Raw genomic sequence first — 6,000 nt, 5'->3', positions numbered from 1 at the left:
ACAGTTGAGAGAATCTGACTCCAGCATCTAAAAAACACCAGAAACCAGTCAACCACAGGGCCTTGTAGTCCTATGTCAGCTAAGCGGTCAATCAAAATTGAACTGTTGACCGTATTAAAATAGGCCAATGAATTAAGAAGCAGGTTTCATCTGGGATGGCTCCTATCCAAGCGGAGTCACAAACTGCTCAGGGTGAAGACAAGGACAATTTCTGTTCCCACCCCAGGCCTAAACAAAGTTTACGCGGGCTCTAACAAATCATACTCTTTATCTTATCTCTTATCTAGAGTTATTTTCTTTAGAAGAGCTTTCCCCACACTCTCTTCCATCTGCTACTTACAATACTTGCCTCAAAGGAGCAGTTAAGTAGGGTGGAGTAACCATATCAACTAAAGCTTTAAAAACCTTAACCAGGCACAAATTGTCATGAGAGCCTGACCTAATTGGAATATATAAATGCTGAGTTGTAAAGTCTTGAAACTCCGATATAGTGTTTACAAGAGAGGGACTTGTTCCAGAGCAGTGATAAAGCTTGGTTTCATTAAGAGTTTAACTGAAGTCTCTTGTAAATTGACTATATACTGATAGCATTGAAAGCTCATAGTTTATTATATAAATTATTGGGGGGGGAGGAGCGTTGAGGTGCTCATAATTGCTGAAAAAGGGAGCATTGGATGAGCACCATTGTAGCCTTGCCCCACAAAAATCATTGGGTCATATTCTCACTGTGCAGCTGTGCACCTTGCCTGAAACTCCACAAATATTGCACTGAAATGTTCGATGGTGGAAAAAGGAATGTGCGTTGCATATGCACTGTCCTAGGACCCCTGTGTTGTCAGGATAAAATGCATTTGGGGCAACAACCAATCACTTGGTTCCTTCATCTAATTTTATTGGGGCAAAGTCCTAAATCACATGGGAAGGGCTGAGCACCTATGTGATGCTTGGCTCTAGCACTTCTGTTATCTGATGACGTCAGTCATATTTACAAAAATAATTGATATGTGTAAGTTTCACAATCTTTACAACTGAATGCACCATTCAAAAAAATGTACTGGAAAACAGTAAATGGAATCCCGGTAATACGTATAGCTTCTACGGAGTCCAAAGACACTGAAAATCATATAGTGGAGATTGGACGGTCACGCTCGAAAACGGCGGCCTTTGGATGGTCTCTGAACTCTCCAAAGTGGCAGCCTTGTGACAGAGAAAACGTCCTACACAGCAGTTTCTGGCAGGCTGGAACACTTCATGGTGTTCATGGAGGTGGAGCATAGTACAGTAGATGCGAGCAGAGAAAAGGCCGGAGGGCATATTTCAAAACGGGAGGGACAAGGGTAGGTAGGGCATAGACAAAAAGGCTGACACATGGTGTTTTACTTTCATTTGACATTTTTCTAACCTCATTTAATAGACAATATCAGCCACCTAGACATAAACACATTCATCTGCTCAACAACAAACATGTTATGTTATGTTATTTGCACTTATAAAGCGCACTGCTACCCTGAGGTGTCCTGGTGCTGAGTACTGGTGACCTGGGAAGCATTAAGAGATTAAGATTGTTATTGAGAGAAAACCAAGTTTTCAAACCCTTGCAAAAAGAAATAAGATCTGCAGTGTTTCTTAGTTGGAACAGGAGTTCATTCCATGCTTTAGAGGCACAGTGAAAAAAGCTTCTGCCTCCCCAATTGGTTTTCTTAAACATGGATGTTTGAACTAATTTAGCACCTGAAGAATGCAGGGTTCTGCTTGGGACGTACCACGTAAGTCTGTGCTTAAGAAACTCCGGGCCGATCCCATTCCCCTCTTTAAAGACCAGACTGAGGGCCTTGAACCGTGATCTGAGTGTGACTGGGAGCCAATGTAATTTCCTCATCTCTCCTCTAACCGAGGCAAACCTAGCAGTTTCCGACAGCAATCTTACTGCCGCATTCTGGACCAGTTGCAAATTGCACATGTGTTGTTTCTGTACATTAAAATAGAGGCTGTTGCAATAGTCCAGGCGGGACAAAATCAGGGCCGTAACAACCATCCTTAGGTTGCTGGCTGAGAGGAAGAACTTGATTTTTTTTATTATTCTGAGGACCATGAAACAGGCTGATGTCACCTGATTCACTTGGTCCCCCATGGTGAGTTTGTTATCAACCATGACTCCGAGATTCTTGACTTTCCTCGAGGGTATTGGGCAGGATCCGAGATCTTCAGGCCACCTGTCCGGTGTCCAGACCAAGGGATTATTGCCACATTTTAACACCTCCGTTTTAGCTGAATTGCGCTTTAAACAATTTGATGACATCCAGGTGGAAATGGAGCTCATACACTTCTGAAACCTATCCCCTGCTTCCCTTTCCACTCCCTCCGTCAGCGACAGCACAATCTGTGTGTCATCAGCATAGGAGGTGAGCTGGAACCCAAACGACCGGATGACATTGGCCATGGGGCCACATAGATAATAAAAAGCGTGGGGATCAGCGACAAGCCCTGTGGGGCCCCACAGGGAAACGAGAAGGGTTCAGAGGCGTTCCCATCTAGGTCGACCTATCAGCCAAAAAGGAGTGAAGCAATTTCCATGCCAAACCCTTCACTCCAATGTCAGAGAGCCGGTTCAGCAGGACCTTAGGGTGGACTGTATCAAAGGCCGCGGATAGGTCCAGGAGGATTAAGAAGGCCTTCCTCCCCTATCCACGGCCCCTCTCATTTCCTCTGTTGATTTTATTTAAGCCAGCTCTGTACAATGAAAGGCTCTAAACCCAAACTGCGAAGGGTCCAAGGAGTTATTAGCCAAGATGAAATTGCTAGGTTGGCTATTCACTTCTTTCTCCAGTAGTTTAGCTGGTAATGGGAGTGTGGAAATCATACGATAATTATTCGGGTCCTTAGGGTCCATGGATTGCTTCTTCAATAAAGGCAGCACGGAGGCCTTTTTCCAATCTCTAGGAAAGATTCCAATCCGTAAAACTGCGTTAAGTAGAGGGGTTAGTACTTCTCCAATAATTTCCGGGATTTGCTTAACGATTCCCACAGGACATGGATCACTGGGAGCACCAGATTTTATGGTGTGCAACGGTTTGATCAAATCAGCACTCTCAATAGGCGTAAAATGATCCAATGAACCTTCGGTAGTGATTAGGCCACCTGAAGCCATTGGATATGAATCAATCTGTTTACCGTTGATCTGACCCACCAGTGAAGTAAAGATAATTTCAATTTTAGTTTTGAAAAAAATCCACCATTTTATTACAGAATTCTACATCACCCTGTTTTTTAGGGGTAGTGGGTTTGGCTAATTAGCAAATCGTTTTAAACAATTCTTTAGAATTTGATTCCACCATGGTTATTTGTAAGGAGAAGTATCCCTTTTTAGCTTCAAAGAGAGCTAGCTTGTTGTTGGCAATACAAGTTTTATACTTTTCCTTCTTACCTTCGGTGTAAGATTTCCGCCAATCCCTCTCTGCATAACATGAATGCATTCCTTAATGAATGCATGCGTACATCATGTTTGTGCCCGGCGGAGCTCGAATTTGGGGTGCTGGCCATGCTGCAGAACCTGCAGAAAACCTTAAAGGCCAAATGACTAAAGAGCAATAAAAGGCCTTTGAAGTGTGTTTCTTCCAGTAGCATTTCCTTTCATATCAGCACTGGGTCTGGCCCATTATATTTATTAACACAGCAAGCAGACCATTTAAAAAAAGGATTGACGCTGCATCGTTTTAAAACTATACAATCGAAATTCTAGTCATCCCTGGTCATCATTGTTGTGCAACTTTTTCTGGTCCCCTTCATGAAAACGATAACAAAATAGACAACTTCTTTTGACAAACTACTGCTAACCATTTTAGTACAAATATCTATATATTGTTCTTCTCTGTTAATGGTTCAATTTCAACCTAGTGACACTCAGCTTGTGGCATAATGCAATTTGAAGAGGTCATGAACAAACGAAAAATTGTCAAAAGCATATGTTTCCATTACAAAGTAAAGGCGCTCCAAATAGTCCTGAAGATGCAACATACACATGAGGCACATTGACTCTTAATTCCAATGTTTGATGAGAAGACAGTCGGTCCAAACTATCAATAATAATTCCTAGAGGCGAGGGCTTCCAACTGGTGTGCACAGGACAAGATTATTGATATATCAATTGAATGTTAATAATACAACCAATCATGCTCAACCTTCTGTACCCCACCGCTGCAGGACCACCTCCAAAGAAAAATTCCACAATGAAGGGAGTGCCATATTCAGTAATCAGTATTTGCAAATGCAACTTTGTTCCCAACGGATTCAATTAAAACGACAGATTTCCTTGAATCCACAGATCCACAATTTATTGCTTGTCACTTTAGGATAGTGTTTCCACAACGATTATGACAGTTCATCAATATTAATTGAAAATCTTGTAGCAGTTCATCAACAGAAGGTCCTAATCAATTCAGCCAACGCGTTTCGTCCAACGTATGACGTCATCAGGGCTATAGTTCAGTGTTCATTCTGTGTAACTTCTACCTATCACGCAAAAGGTTTTTATTATTATTTTTTATTTTGCTTCTAAAATAATGGTTTCCAAAATGTCATGAGCACCGTATTTCATTAGGTCATCCGTGCCTCCTAATTTCCCGATCAGCAGTGCTGACATATATCCGCCTACAAATTCAACAACGATTTCCCAACAGCGGGTTTTATCGGGCCGGCTGCGAGGGATGAGGTCATCTTAGCTGAATGGGGCTTTATTTGGAGTGGACTGCAAATAAGTAAGATGCTTTTAAAAGACCACTCTAATAGCTGTTTACAGGGAAATCATTGTAGTATGTGGATGCGGATATATGTAAGAACTGCTTGGGTCCAAACTATACAAAAAACATCAGGTTTGGTATAAGTGGTATACACAAGGTTATAACAACTATTTAAACACTCATTGGTATGTACCCCCTCTTTATGCAGTTAGATTTTTCTCACCCTTAATCCTTTCAAGACCTGACATTATAATCTCCACTGAAAACATTGTTCTAGCACCTTTCTGTGTGTACATGACACTGCATGCATGGGCAAATATGAGGGTGGAGCTTGCGTGGCCCTGCTAGGCGGACTCCTCCAGCTGTTTCTTGTATCCTGCATAATCCTGCTCCATTGTGGTACAGATCACTTCAAAAATATTGCTCTCTGCGCCCATGCACTGGCACGCCTATTGCACTGCAAATTTCAAGGCGAGGACCTGCCTGTTGATGTCTGCCTCCTGGGTGAAGCCCTCTCAGCCAATGCCTGGGGTGGAATCTGCATCGGTTGCGGTGGACATGGGTGAATGGCGGTGCATCAGGGCTGGTGGATCTGGCGTATGTGCCCCTCTGGTAGCCGGTCCACTGGGGCTGGATGACTCGTTTTGGTCCGCCCCCCTTAGTGCTTTGTAGTGGTGAGAGGTAAGTGAGTCCCGTTAGCCCCGAGGTCTGTGTGTGAGCCTTGCCATATTGCCGTGGGTGGCAGCACGCCCTGATACTCCTCTGCACCTGGGGTGCGAAAACTAAACTTGCTGTGATTGGCAAGAGGACATATATCTAGACATCAACAGTGGATTTATTGCTCCTCTGTAGTGTGTACTATGTCATTGAATGGCCACAATCGACTTATGCATTTTAAATATCGCAATTGGGTATATTATACCCAGGCCCCATTACTCAGATACAGCTTGCGTGATGACTATCGGAGTTACAGCACGAAGGGCTCTAGGTTTGCATACATAGCATGGCACTGCCCTGGTTTGCAGCACTTTTGGCTTCCGATAGTCAAGTTTTTGGGAGGAATCACAGGGAGGCATTGGCCTACACACTGCTGGTGGCACTTCTGGATTATGACAGCGATGTTCCGCAGACTTGCCGGCCTCCTATTGGTGTGGTGTAGAATTCAAATGCGCTGGTTGAAGGGACCTTTCCCCACAGCGACAGAATGACATACTGATATGGTATATTGCAATACACAGTCAGATGCTTACCATGACCTTATGCC

This window comes from Lissotriton vulgaris, chromosome 6, assembly GCF_964263255.1.
Source record: "Lissotriton vulgaris chromosome 6, aLisVul1.2, whole genome shotgun sequence".
Lineage (NCBI taxonomy): Eukaryota > Metazoa > Chordata > Amphibia > Caudata > Salamandridae > Lissotriton > Lissotriton vulgaris.
Note: the sequence above shows the minus strand (reverse complement) of the source record.